The sequence below is a fragment of the Nymphalis io genome, chromosome 23 (assembly GCF_905147045.1).
Source record: "Nymphalis io chromosome 23, ilAglIoxx1.1, whole genome shotgun sequence".
In the NCBI taxonomy this organism is placed as follows: Eukaryota; Metazoa; Arthropoda; class Insecta; order Lepidoptera; family Nymphalidae; genus Nymphalis; species Nymphalis io.
In genome coordinates, this window is record NC_065910.1 from 527,234 (window position 1) to 542,982 (window position 15,749).

Consider the following 15,749-nt stretch of genomic DNA (forward strand, 5'->3'; position numbering starts at 1 on the left):
TACTTGTTTACTATAATTATATATTATATAAATAGATTGAACCTTCTATTTCGAAACTAAAAAAATATACAATATATTTAAGTATATGCCGTTCATTCATTTAGATAATATTCTGACTATACAAAAATATTTATATGTTGTTACAAAGACGCAAGAGATATTCTAATAGCTAGCTCATGACTCTTTCATTGCTCCATGACGTAATAACTATTTAAATATTATAAATGCGAAAGTGAGTTTGTTTGTTTGTTACGCTTGTCTTATCTACGCAACCGGTCATCAAAATTGAAATTTTACACAAATGTTGTCAGTGGTACAAAAAATAGAGGGTACGAATCACCTGACACTGTATTATACTACATTCTTAATTAAATTTTAATTAGCTAAATTGTTAAAAAAGCCTGTGAATGTCTCACTGCTAGGCTAAGGCCTCCTCTCCTTTTTTTTGCGGAGAAGGTTTGGAGCTTATTCCACCACGCTGCTCCAATACGGGTTAGTGGAATACACATGTGGCAGTATTTCAGTGTCGGGTTTCCTCACGATGTTTTCCTTCACCGTCAAGCACGAGATGAATTATAAACACAAATTAATCACATGATATTCAGTGGTGCTTGCCCGGGTTCGAACCCACGATCATCAGTTAAGATTAACGCGTTCTAACCACTGGGCCATCTCGGCTCTTATATTAAATTTTTAGTTCAAATCATGCTATTGCAAGGAGTTTGATTATAAGTTAATCTTATGTACTACATAGATTACCTACCTAGTTATGTCGAGATTTATCCTAACTTGCCTTCGAGTTATTTACTCCTTGACACGCGGCCTACTTTTTATATGGCTGTTACCACATTTTATCGTTGCTCGAAACGTGCTCACCATCATCGATACGAGCTATGGTGACCACGCTTTTCAAATGACTTCATTAATAGCAATTTCTTATTTGTGACTTGTAATTTTAAAATTGAACACGGCAGCTGTGTAAAGATATAAGCTGTCCGGTGCCGTCTCCTCTGTTTGTCAACTAATTTTCGTTTTGTTGTTCAGTTATCAATAACAATATTAGAAATAAGATTGGAAAAAAATCTATCCATAATCATGTTTTCCTTAACTTCTCAATAATGGTTACAGCTGAATTTCGACTGCTGTTAGAACAGTACTAAGTATAAATTTGCCTATCAACAATCTTAAATCTTGTGTTAAAAATATTACTAAATAATGCTAATTACTCGATAAATAAATACATATATAGATGACAAACAAGCGTGAACTTAGTATTTGTTGATTTATATGCAGGATGAATAATCATTTAATTGTATTTAATTAACATATTTATTTAATTTAATTGGCGAATGAGAGAAAATACTGCGTCTACTGCGGTTCTTCTCCACTACATTACGAATCGGCGGTAACTCTATATTATAACGAAATCCTTATAACATTTGAATTTGTATTCCAAATTCCGTCAGTTAAATAAAAATGTCGATTAAAATTTATTTTAAACCATAAACTGTTCTTGATTTGACAAATTTATACTATTTTACCAATTTAATATAGGACTATAATATATACTGCGTGATTAGTTTACGCATTGAGGGATTAAGAAATATGATGATTTCCTAATCGATGTAGGCCACGGCGGCCATTCTTAATGGAGAATAGCCAATTGCGTAGGTGTTGTGATAGTGAAGTGTGCGCAAACACAGGTGCAATCACTGTTCGTGCAACTTATAACTTAGGCCTAAAAGATTAATTAAGATGTAAATTAAAATACATTAAAATAATGATCCTCGCTTCTCAATATATTGAAAATTATGAAAGCAAAAGCATAAAACTTTATTCCAGAAATTGTGACGTACGTACAGCTTACCCTAGGAACAAGCGTTACTCCTTTTAACCAATGTATACGTTTATAAAATAGGATCCAAAAACGTTCAAAAATATTCAATTGAAAAATTTATTAGAATCAAGAGGGACGCTTGTATGCTGGAAAAATCTTACAAAACCAATTACTTTTTAGATACCTTGGGAAATAAATTATTGGAAACTGAGACATAGCCGGCAAAAGTAAAGCTGGCTTGAGTGTTTAAAGATACGAACCTCCTACTCCTGAGGAAATCTCCTATTAGAAGGCAATTCGGCTTAGAACTCTTAATTTGTTTGTTTGGTTAATTTTATAGTATTAAAGGTTAGATAGATAGTTAAAGAATTGAGTGGAAGTCCTCCCGACAAATTTTAACCATAATGGCCGCTCTGTAGGGAGATTTGTTAACTAGATTCAGACTCCGTACTGTTACTGAGAATTTTTGTAATCGTTAGTCAAACCCATACCCATAACTTTTTATAGCTTGATCCTACGACCTCGAGATCTGCGGAGTTATAGGCTAGCTACTATACCAACGAGTCATTTAAATGTATATACTATATATATTACATAACACTGCGGTTTGAGTGTGCCATCATTACCTACTAATTATATATAAATAAAGGCGGCTCTTCCTAATACTGGTGTTCATATTAAGCTACCAATGTATTTTAGATTAGTATAATGAACATAAATAATAATAATAACCCACGCTACGTTGACTAGATATAATTTTAGGGTGACGTGGTCGCGTGAAAAATCGTGCTGGGTATGAGGAGAGCGATTAAATCCGCGTTAAACTTTACTCCTGCCCCGTAATGATATATAGTCCAAACTAAACCTCTCTCAATAAATTATCTCAATTTTTATGACAGATCTTAATAATAAGTCACACACACACAAACAAACTCTACAGCTTAATAATGTACTACAAATAACCTACTAACGTAACGAACCCCACGTTATAGGTAACAGGTACCATATGTCATTTTCTATACCCCTGACAGCGTGTATGCAACATTTCATTTTGATATTAAGTAGTTAAGACCTGAAAGCGTAACAAACAAACGAATAAACACACAAACTCCCTTTACATTTATAATATTAATTAGGTCTTGTATTAGTAATAAGTAATACTTGTAGATTATGTTATATATATTATATCCCATAGTAAGAAGCCGGCATAAGCTAAGGTACCCACACGATCGCAATGACCTTGTACGTCCTATGTTCTCATCACAAATATCTATAGCTCGTGTGTTCGTGAGTTGAGCAACAAGTTTTTGTACCACATAACTTATGTTATTCAATATATCATGGAACTTCAATGGTACAATATACCTTTAGTTTTTGTTGCGTGGATTCTTTTAAGCGTTTTTTATTTTTATAAAAAATTATAGAGAATTTAAAAACTTTATTGATTGCGTGCAGTTAATCAATTTGGTTATATAATGGTAAAGGTTAATTAACAGATTTCATCTCGTGTTCGGTGATGAAAACTTCGTGGGGAAACCTGTATGGGTTGCTGATATTCTGCCACATACACCGATGCATTGGAGTACCTCAGTGAATATGCTCTAAAGGATCTCCTCGAGATGAGACCGAAACGATAAAACTTTAGCGGCCTTATAAATATTGTAAGCGAGTGTTAAGTTAAAAACTTAGCCATCCTTTGTGTTACTATTGAATTTACATTCGAATTGCTTAACTAATCCCTAAATAACATTTATAGTAATGCCGTTCGTGAATATCAACTGAGCTTGGATAGTGGCGACTTAAGTTTAAATTGTAGTTTGTATAAATATATACCTTTGAATTGTGCTCTTCATATACAGGCTTAAGTCATTATAATTAATGAAATTATTATATGTTCTAAAAATCAAATTCAAAGTTTATAATATTAAAAAACAATTAATAGTAGCTAAATAAGTAATAACTCAAATACTTTTTGCTTGATTGAACTTCGATCATTGACACTGATCGTGACCCCGCAGACTTCCCCGTCAATTCCGTCGCAACGATTTGCATCGTCGAAGACAATAAGCATACAATTACTGATGCGAATTTAGTTTTTATTAATGCACTTGTGCCGCTTACGCAATTAAACACTCTAAATCACCCCTTGTATAGGAAAACTGGAATATACATTTCATAGTTACATATGTGGGTAATATTAGAAGGAATTTTGATTTAGCTTTAATGTTAAGTTGTTTGCAATGGCATATAATTGTATATAAATGGCTACGGTGTTTGTTAATTATTTCCAATAGACATTTGATATAAGTCGAGATGACCTAGGTGCTAAAACACTAAAATCTTAAGATTGAAGATTGCGTGATCAACCCAGGCCAGTACCACTGAATTTTCATATACTAAATTCGTGTTTGATTCATCCCGTGTTCGCCGGTAAAGAAAAATATCGTAAGGAAACCTGCATGTTTCAGATGCAAATCCCAGCATTGAAGCAGTGTGGTGCAACGAGCTCAAAAACCTTCTTCTCAAAAGGAGAGGCGGCCTTTTAAATTTAATTTAGTAGGATGAGTATTTCAGGTGCATGCACTAACCATTATGTCATCACAAACGACCTCGTGACCTGGTGATCTTCGAATACAAATGACCCTATAACACGAATGTAAAACAAGGAGTCGGTGCAAACACTAAATTAGATTGAAACGACGCAATTGACTTCTAAGTAATTTTGTGTTCTTTGACCTCTTGAAAATTGGCGTTATGTTATGTTTGCGTGTTGTGAAATCGACAGTATTGCAAAATTGTCAATGATAAATAAATTTAAAGATAATATTATTATTATAAAATGATGTATTATTATTATTGTTGATAAGGATTTTTTAGGCAAGCGCGTTCTGGACTGCATCATTGCTTACCTTAAAAGACAACTTACTATCATACTAGTCAAAGTTGAAAGACAAAATATACTTTATTCAAGTAGGCTCTTATAAGCAATTTTGAATCGTCATTTTTGATATATATTTATTTTAATTGTGGATTCTACTGAGAAGAACCGATAAGAAACTCAGAACTCTTTTTCAATAGAAGTAACTATATACAATTATATTTATGTATCCTGTATGATCGTCGACGAATACTAACTCCAAAGTCATCTATCGTTTATGTAATCTTTTACAAATTATAAGTCTTCGAATTGTTTTTATAGAATACCCTGCCCTTGAAAGGGAAAGGTAACTATGTGAAATCGAAAGCTGTGCTGATACAATATTTGTTTCACCCTTTCTATCAAAATCTTTGACAGCATAAACAACTCGTTTCTGAAGAATGAATATCGTTTTTATGTCCGAAGCGTAACCTAAAAGTAACGCAGTATAAGACATGAGACTATGAAAATATCTAAGTGATGTGATTGTGGTTAAACATTAGCTTTTGTCAAAAAAAACTCTCGCTTAACGTTATACAGGAGAAGAATTTAAAGTATCCTAGTAAGAATATAAACTTCTATTCAGCAATAATTAAAAATATTCATGACACATAGATTGTAAAGATACCTTATTTTAAAATTGGCTAAGGTATTTAGGTTTTGACTCATTCAATCCAACATTTTGTTACCACATTCGTATAATAAATATTTGTCGCAGGTACATTATTGGCAATATTAATTTCATATTTACTTTATAAATATTTTACGAAAGAAAAAAAACCGGGTCGTCATGCACCTATCCTTCTATCCAGGCGTCCTATCCTATTCTATCCTATCCAGGAGTTCTCGTTGCAGACTGAAGTTAATAAGTTGCAATGTTATTCCCATGTCTCGGTTAGCACGTGAAGCCGTTGGCTTTTGTCCCGTGTCGGTTGGCGTCCAATCGGACTTTGAGATTAAGGAAAACAAGTTTTATATACAAAATGCTGGTGACCGTAGAGGAAGAACATGGTCCTTTAAGCGGGAACATTTCCAAACATCACTCTCAAGCTCGTCACTTCCAACACTAGATCACTATAAAACCAATGTTTTCAGACGAACAATTTAATTTTGCGCGTTTTACTAATAACATCATTTATTATCGTGTAATAAAAACTATCAGCATAGAATATTTTTACTTATAACATTGAAAGCACCTTCACACAGGTCATGTTACAAGAATGCAATATCATCGGAACTGAGTCAACATATAAAAATTTAACTCCGTAGGATGAAGAAAATGGTTCTAAATAAACTCGCAAGATCTGGACAAACTAACAAATAGCAAGTGAAATAAAAGCTTGTTAAAAGTAAAGTGACTTAGATTCTACTTGGTAAATATATAATATATATTGGCCTTCGAACTATTGTATAATTGCATTATGTGGTTAAACCGTATCACGTCTCATTAGCACATATCAGAGTTATTTGTATTATAGCCTTGCGTTCTTCGCAGAGGCCTCGTCCGAGTTAGGTAATACTCGGCGACATCGAAGTCACCATAAACAGGCGCAAATTAACATCTAACGTCGTTACTTGTAAGTAAATAAATAATCTGTTTTGTTTTTTATAAAATAGGTACAACGGATAAATGGGCTATTTGGAGGTAATTGGTCCATAGACATTGGCGCTGTAAGATATATAAACCTCCACCAACCTTGGAAACTAAGATGTTATTTATACACACAACAATACCAAGTACTGCTGTTGTGCGGTAGAATATCTGATGAGCGGATGGTACCTATCCAGATAGGCTTGCACAAAGCCATACCGTCAAGTAAAATATACAGTAATCGGGGCCCTGCCGATAATTGTATATTTTTAATTTTAATAGGATTATACAGATGAGCGTGAAATTGATATTTGTTGTTCCATGGATCCATGGGCGATGACGGTTAGTGAATAAAAAACAGAGTACAAAGTTATTGTTGGAAGAATACATTTCATCATCACGTTGGCCGTGGGCGTTAAATTACTATAATTATTGAAATATAATTTTTACCACAATCGGAATCGACCTGCGATCATCATTAAAACATACGTTATAAAACTTTTTATGTTAGATCCTATTGTCAGTAAAAACAATTATGTTATATAGAAATAAGACTAAAGATACATTTAAGGAATATTCAAGAAATATTCGCGTGTGTTTAATATGGTTGTATAAAGACTGATTTATATTTAGAATCAATCATTTTGACAATCATTTATATGTTTACTAATATAATAAAACTTGAAGAGTTTTATTTTATTTGTTTGAACGCTCTAATGTTGAACGAATTTGTTAAATTATTTTTGCATTTTAGAGCCCAATTCATAAGGATGGTTAAAGGCTATGTAACATTAGGCTACGACGCACGAGGGTTTACCCTACCAGGAACGTTTAACGCGTAATATATAATAGCTGGGCGGAGCAGCTAGTCTTTTTTATAAAGCTGAACAGTTTGTGTCATTGAACGTCAACCGCTTTGACAAACACTAAGCGACCTGCTCATTGTGTGTTTTGTACACTGACGTGAATAATCCTTTAACTTGGAAGAAATTTCAGGACACAGATTGGGTTTTAATATATATAGGTATACTTCGTTTATTTTCTTTGAGCTTCTTTGAAAGCTTAGTCCATACTGTTCCTACACAGGAGTGCTCCAAATTAAAATACATGTTTTTATATAATTACAATTTGGCAACAAGTTATCTTATTGGTATCAACTAATAGTTATCGTAACCACAATTTACAGAGCAGTGCCCTTCACTCTCACGACCTTTAAATATCATGGCTTTGTTGCCTTAAACGTCTTTTCCACTTTTAAACTTAATTTAAATTGACACAAGTTGCTAGGATTTAGCATAATTGGTTCAATGAAAGACAAACGAGACTGAAAATTGTAAAGTACAGACTGATAGTACAGAAAGACAGGAGTAAAGACAATTAAACATCTTCCCCCCCCCCCCCACTAGACACTGGCATTGTAACAAATAAACAACTTCTTACCCTTAAGGCGCTACTTGTACTGTCAATGCCCGTATTTACACTGGCTCACATATTGAACCGGTTCACGAGAGCCGGAGGAGGTGGTAATATAATTGGTGGTGTGGCTTACACAAAGTCATTCAATTTATATACTCGTGTAAAGTCAGGGCGGTCGGCTAGTATAGAATAGAACTAAAGATTAATGAAACAAAGGACGTATCGGAATCTTGGCGGCCTTTTCTCTGAACCGGTTTATATAGAATCTGAATAATTTAACTTCATAGCTGACTTTATATTTTTTTTATTTTAAAATGGAAATTGATCTAGAACCACATAACTGTATTTCTTCACAGGGACCCAAAGACTAATTAAGGACAACTTGTGTAGGGATAATTTAATGCATAATTAATATATTATACCCACACATGTAGGTATCATTATTATCCTCCGATTGTATCGGATTTTTGTTAAAATGGATTATGACATAAGAGTGCACCTGTGTTTTTGCACCACACACTTGTGCACCATAATTTATCCTGCAGTGCTATTCTGTAAGAGCTCAGTTCACGATATACTATTTTGATGCGTGTATTATTGAAGTGTTATTATTATAACGGTCAATGTCGCATATCACTAACTGACATTTCACGACCGTTTTCTGCGGTGATTTTCGAGTTTGTTCTTATTTTCACTCCTGGTTAAAATTGTAACATTCCGTTTCGGCAAAATCAATATTACATAAAAATTATATCATTATATATCTTGGGGTATATAATATCGTGGGATTTATTAGGCTTACGCACTTTTAACTCGTCATGCTATAGGATTCAATTGATTATAAGGCGATTTCCAGAAAATGTATGCTTTTCTATTACATAAGAACACTTTCATACGAAGCTAATTCCTCACTCATTCAACAATGCGAGTACTTACATGGTTGGTATAATTAGGAGAAAGTGACACGACGTTTTCCTTTCTTTATACAACTACGAACACATACAAATATATATGTCGATCTGTTTCGAAAGGATTTATTTATGATATATACATAAATATGTTCTTTAATAAAGTAGCTTGTTACTTGGAATTCTGAATATAAATTATACCGAAATAAAACAACAAAAAAATAAACAAACGAATTCACTTTCGCATTCAAAATAATAGTAAGCATTGTCACTTAACTCCTTAACGGCTAGAACGAATTTGTTGATTTTTTTGTGCGTGTTTGAGTTGATAAATGGTTTATGGTGGTGCTATATTCGAGGATTTCAATTTACAAAAAAAAAACTTATTTCACTCACAAGAATCCGGGACGGTCGGCTAGTTATGTATATATAACGCGATAAGATTGTGAATACCGATTGCCGGCTGCATAGATATCCGAGCGGGCTGATACTTGAGATGTGTTATCTTTAAATCTAAACATCTGATTTGTTTACGAACATTCCAATGGATTTAGCTTCGAAAATTCCTGTTTGTTAATAATTGCTTTAACTAATTCATAGTTATTTAAATATAATAGAATATTGTAATACATTTCAAAAAATATTTAATATTTTAATATTTTTTTAACAATAATTTATAGTCTCAATTTAAATAATAAAAACAAATACATAAGCGGTCTTTTAAAAGCAAAATACAAGGGCACATAACAGAAGAACGCCTTTAGACAGCAAGGAAAGAAAAAATATTTGCTTAAAAACAAAACCGACTATCGTCAAAAATTTCGTCCCCTTATCCAGCTGTGTTCGACCTGCGCCCCGGCGGGCTTTTGTGGTGGGGCTATTTTAAATTTCAAAGGTTTTTATTAACACCTAATAATTAAACAACTGCTTGTGGCCACAAACCTAGAATTAAACAACTGCTTGTGGCCACAAACACTGTAAGCTGTTTAAAACCTCATGAAATGATTAAAAAAAATGTTCAATTTGTAAAATCATTACTTAAATATATTTTGTTTGCGGCCCGCGACAGCATGACTAACACGTGTTTGTGGCCCCCATAAAGAAAAGGTCGAGTATCGCTGCCCTAATCGAATAATTAAATTACCCATCATTCTTATATTGTCATCAAATTTAAATGGGACCAAACAAAAAGTATACCTACCTAAACGAAACAAAAACCAAATCCATGAAAGACAGATTTCTGAGGTGACAAACATAAAAATACAACCGAATTGAGAACCTGCTCTTTTTTTTGAAGTCGATTAAAATAACAACTAACAAAATATAATCATAAATGTCAACAAGTACTTATAATAGCAATAAATTAAGTTAATTATATTTGTATTAAATTATTTTTATAACGACCATAAGATAAACGATAAATAGGTACTTTAAATAAAAAATAGGGAACTAACCGTTAATTATTATAATTCGAATGTGATATATTCAAATTTTATTTAATCTATGGTCGAAAGCGCCAAAACACGTCGGTGAAAAATAATAAATACAATATCTTGAATTGATATGCAAAAATAAATTAAATTTGTATACTTTTTATGTATTGTGTCTATATTTGTTTATCAAAACACATACTCAGTTAATTTGATTTGATTAAATTGTTATTTGTTTATAAAATGTTTAAATATTTTACTTAAATTCTATTCCATAATTTCTTTTACTGTTATGTTTAAATATAATCCTGTTATTTAAACATTTCATCATCAGCCTCGGTAGCGCAGTAGGCAGCGCGTAAGTCTCATAATCTTAAGGTCGTGAGTTCGATCCTCACCCGGGGCATATCTTTTTTCAATTTTATTTTATCTTAAATCAATTACAATTAATAATAATCTCTGTAAATAAGACCAAACAACCAGTTTACCACCTGTATTCGATGTTGCAATAAATTCCGTACTGCGTGTTTGTTACAACATCGTATATGCTAATATTTCGCTTCTAAACAATGCCAGTCAGAGTACATTACAACCATCTGTTTGAATATTTGAATATCCAAATGCGATTAAAATATCTAACTATAATGTACTTTAAATAATGATATGATCTTTATGTACTAACTGCGCAGTTTTTATTTTATTCACGATTAACGCCATCTATCAGGCGATAGAGTGAACTACATATATCAACCTGGTGATGTTAACATTTTTTTTAATTTTCGTTTTTTTTTCAGATCTATCTGCCAACTAGCTAGAGAGGTGTAAGTATAAATTAAAATAGTTTTATACGTTACATAATACAGCTTTAATTTATTAGACGTTAACAAAAACTAATTTCAAAACTTACACAAAAAATTATGCCGAAAGTCTTATCGGTAGGCCATCTTCAAATTTACAAACGGACGATGTTTTCGGCAATTTTGCAACTCTTTGCCAACATTAACGAACTATCAAAATGAGAACTCTAGCTCTTATTCTTGATACAATAAAGTTGATTTACGAATACCTTTTAAAGAAATATATTTTTGTACTATGTCTTTTACTGTTTTTTTATTCTACACTTACTTACAGCGAATTGTAATCTTATATTCAAGATATAAGGTTGAATATATGTTGACGTAATTTTGAGAGAATATTATCAAATTTGTTTCATACAAACAATGACGTTATGTAATTTGTAAGGTCACTATAAGGCCGCTGATACTGTACAAATAATGTGTATTTATTACACAAGGCGCGACCACACCTGCGCGATTCGTGTGAGATGTTTGAACCGGAGTCAGAACTTATATATCAAGTTACGGATCGAACAAACTTTAATAGCTAATAAGATAAATCTTATAGCAGATATAAATGATTAACATAATTATGTATCTACAATAATAGACTATCCTTTTTACAAATTTTTATTTAACTCATTATATTTGTTAGTTTGATTGGGTTAAATATTGCAAGCTGAATTAGAACAAGTTCCTCTTATCCTACTTTGAAATTTTTATTATTAACCTGATGCTGATTCAGACAAGGGCACTCTCAGTTAACGGCATAGAAGCGGGTTAAAACGTTTTTTTAACTATTAATTTATGAATATCAAAGAGATTAAATAGTGGCTCGGCATTTGAATCTAGGACCTCGCTCAACAGACCAGGATACACAACGCAAGACCAACGAGCCAGTTAATAAGTTTGTATTCATGTATGTTACACCTAATCTTGTAACTTGACACTCCACCATTGACATCACGCCAGGGTTGTTCATGCTCATTATTAACATAGTTGTGATAACTTTTTAATTTATGACATTGGCAGTTCGTGTATTGAATACAAATAAACCGATCTAATTGGACTACGTGCGTGACATTGTTTTTTTTTATTTATTTAACTTAAGTTGCAATGACGATAATTAAGGTTTTTTGCAATGCACTTTTAGCATTTTAATTTTAATAACATTTTAATATTCCAACTTAAAGTTTTACATTTTTAACCGATTATTTCTTGAATTCAAGAACGTCACGAAGTAATATTATAAAAATCTCCACAGCCCTGTGACAGGCTCAGTGTGAAGAGATGAATCACCACTGTCGTCGGTTAGAAGGCCTTGGCAGGTGCGCATGCGCATGTAGGCTGCATTGTATACCCACATCGATGCGTTGTAGTTTAATTAAGTCTTTGCATTCTATTATGTATACTAGTTGTATTGTATCGTTTTTGCAAAAACGGGTGGGTAAAAAATACTGAAATAATATTAAAAGAAGCAAAACTTGTTTTTTTGTTTTGTTTTTTTTTTTTTTTTTTTTTTTTTTTTTTTTTTTTTTTTTTTTTTTTTTTTTTTTTTTTTTTTTGTTATTTTCCTCAGTCGGGTTCACAATTTCAAGATCAGTTGAACTTTTATGAACGTATCTCTGAATTAGTGATATTGAATCCGAAAGATATATTTTTAATAGTTGGTGATTTTAATGTTCCCAGTGCTATTTGGTCTCCTTCGTCCACATCCGCTGAGCTCTGTGAGAATATTGAAACTCAATGGTCAATGCAATGTCTTCCTTCATGTCCTTAAATAACTTTTCCCAATATAACTTAGTCTCAAACATCAATAATCGCCAATTAGACCTTGTCTTCAGTAACTCAAATTGTAGGGTTATGCGCTGTGAAACACCTTTAGTAAAGGAAGATTTACACCATCCCACGTTGGATATTATGTTAATAGATATTAACATTAGTAGCTTTCTTAGCCCTCCTCGTATTGTTAAACTTTTTCATAAAGCTGACTATAAATTAATTAATGAATTATTGGCTAACATTGATTGGTCGGTTATTTCTGATTACTATGATATTGACACATCCGTTGAGAAATTCTATTACATAATCAATGATATAATTACAAAGAATATTCCTTCTAAAGTGGTTGTTGATCTTAGTAAGTATCCAGCGTGGTATTCTCCTGCACTTATTAAAATTATTAAAGAAAAACTAAAATATCACAAAAAATGGAAAATGTATGATAATTACAGTGATTACAGTACTTTTAAATTACTTCGTGATAGACAAAAAAGGGTTGAAAAGACATGCTACGATAACTATCTTGATTTTGCGGAAAATAATATTTTGAGAAACTCTAAGTGTTTTTGGACATTTGTCAAGACCAAACAGAATACAAATGACATACCTGAGCGGCTATATTATAACGATATCTCAACAAGTGACGGTCAGCAAATAAGCAATCTATTTAATGAATATTTCTATACATCCTTTGAACATAGTACACATCTTAACAATTTTTCCTGTAACAGTCAAAATAATAGTGGATATGCTAATACAATTAATTTGTCATCTGTTGATATTTCACTTGCTGAGGTTCGTAAGTATTTGAAAACCTTAAATATTAAAAAAGGTAGCGGACCTGACGGTATACCACCTCTTTTTCTAAGTAAATGCTATATGACTATATCTATTCCTTTACATTTATTGTTTTGTATTTCCCTTCATACATGTACTATGCCTTCAATTTGGAAACAGTCTTATGTTGTGCCTATTTTTAAAAATGGAGATAGACATGATATCAAAAATTATCGTCCTATTTCGAAATTAAGTTCAATTCCAAAACTTTTTGAACGTATAATTTATGACAAAATCTTTCCAAGCATACGTCCCATAATTATTGACCAGCAGCATGGATTTATTAACAAGAAATCAACTGAAACTAATTTGTGTGAATTCACTGACTATGTTTTGACTGCAATGGACAAAGGATATCAGGTGGACGTTGTGTACACCGATTACTCCAAAGCGTTTGACAAAATCTCTCATTCTATCTTAATAGCAAAAATGGAGTTCATCGGTGTACATGGTGACCTCCTTAGATGGATCAAGTCATATTTATTGAATAGAAGTCAAGCCGTTACTGTGAAAGGATATTGCTCATCTTTTCTACCAGTTCCATCTGGAGTCCCTCAAGGCTCACATCTTGGACCACTGTTTTTTAATATATATATAAATGATGTTGTTTCGGTATTTGCATCTTCTAAATTTCTATTATATGCTGATGATACAAAAACTTATAAAATTATTAAGAGTGTTGATGATTGTATTAGTCTGCAAAAAGATTTGAACTTACTTAGCGATTATTGTACTACCAATTCGCTGTTTTTGAATATAAAGAAATGTAATTGTATAACATATACCAGAAAAAGAAAAGTGATCATTTACAACTACCGATTTAAGGAAGATGATATAAAACGTGTATCAGTGGTCAAAGATCTTGGAATAACACTCGATTCTAAACTTCTTTTCGATGAACACATAAATTCCATAACTTCTAAAGCGTTTCGTATGCTAGGATTTGTGCTGAGGATTTCCAGAGAGTTTAAGCGTGTTTCAACTTTTGCTCTTTTATATAAATCATTTGTGAGACCTATTCTAGAATACGCTTGCACTGTCTGGAATCCACGGTATAGTAAATATATAGAATTCATCGAAAATATTCAGGAAAAGTTTTTAAAATATTTAAAATTTTCGTCTATAAATAATTTGAATCAAATAGAAAAGATACCGACAACTGAACAGAGACGACTTGAACGTGATATGGTGTTTTTATATAAATTGATCCACAACATATTTGATTCCCCTTATCTCCTTTCTAAAATAAATATCAAGTATCCTCGCCCTGGTAGTCGCAATAAATCTATTTTTGATTTTCCATTGACAAAGACTAAATATGCAGCAAATGCATTTATTAATAGATCATCTAAACAGTACAATAAAACATTTATTGAATGTGATATATTTCATCTCTCCCTTAAAAAATTCAAACTGCAAGTAAAAGAAATATTATACTCTCAAGAGCCTTAATTTACTCATGCATTTTTAATTAATTAATTATAAATTGATTATTTATTATTAAATTATGTTTTCTTGATTTAAAAATTAAATTTATATTAAATTAAATTATATAAATGAATTATATAATTTCATGCACCTATTAAATATAAAAAATGTCTTGTTTTGTAATTACTTATGATTAATTTATAAATGGAAACTGTTTTGGTTTATGAATTGTTTTATATTTTTTATTTTATTGTAATTATTTCACTGTTTGTTTCCTGTACACTAAATAAACAAATAAATAAAAAACATCCTCTTTTTATTTTATCCGAGGGGAATTAAAAATTTATCCTGTAATAGGTACATATATATATATGCTCAATAATTATATAACAGTAAATAAATATTGTCAGTCCCTTTGATCTAGTTCTAGTATTAATAGCTTAAAAGAGCGCATATCCCAAAGTACTAGGTTCCAATTCAGGTCGGGCCAAGAGCACCAAAACTACCACGCTTTTCCGTTGGGGGTTAGATATATCTACATACAATGCAGGATGTAATAGCATAAAAACAATATTCGTTGTTACTAGCAAAACCAGTGGTTTCGCATGTAATTCAGTTAGTGACAAAAATCCATCGAAATTTGCCATTTTTATGTACGTTACATAATGCATGAAAAATAATTCATATGCATATAAATTATTTAAATTATTTATATATATTATAATCACAAATTAAGCACATGAAAATTCAGTGGTGCTCGCCCGGTT

The 15,749-nt window shown here is 31.8% G+C and overlaps 1 protein-coding gene and 1 non-coding gene across 7 annotated transcripts in view; both read left to right on the plus strand.

Moving 5' to 3' along the window:
• The window catches only part of LOC126777614 (uncharacterized), a 76,824-nt gene that overhangs the window by 17,481 nt on the left and 43,594 nt on the right, over positions 1-15,749 (plus strand). For 5 of the 6 annotated variants that reach the window (XM_050500692.1, XM_050500693.1, XM_050500690.1 and 2 more), the window contains exon 2: positions 10,894-10,920. The exons of the other annotated variant lie outside the window; for it this stretch is intronic. The gene's annotated coding sequence lies outside the window, so the exon portion shown is untranslated. The remainder of the gene's footprint in view (positions 1-10,893; positions 10,921-15,749) is intronic. 6 annotated transcript variants of the gene reach the window in all.
• On the plus strand, positions 10,433-10,505 carry Trnam-cau (transfer RNA methionine (anticodon CAU)). Its single transcript has one exon. It is a non-coding gene; the product is annotated as a tRNA-Met (tRNA).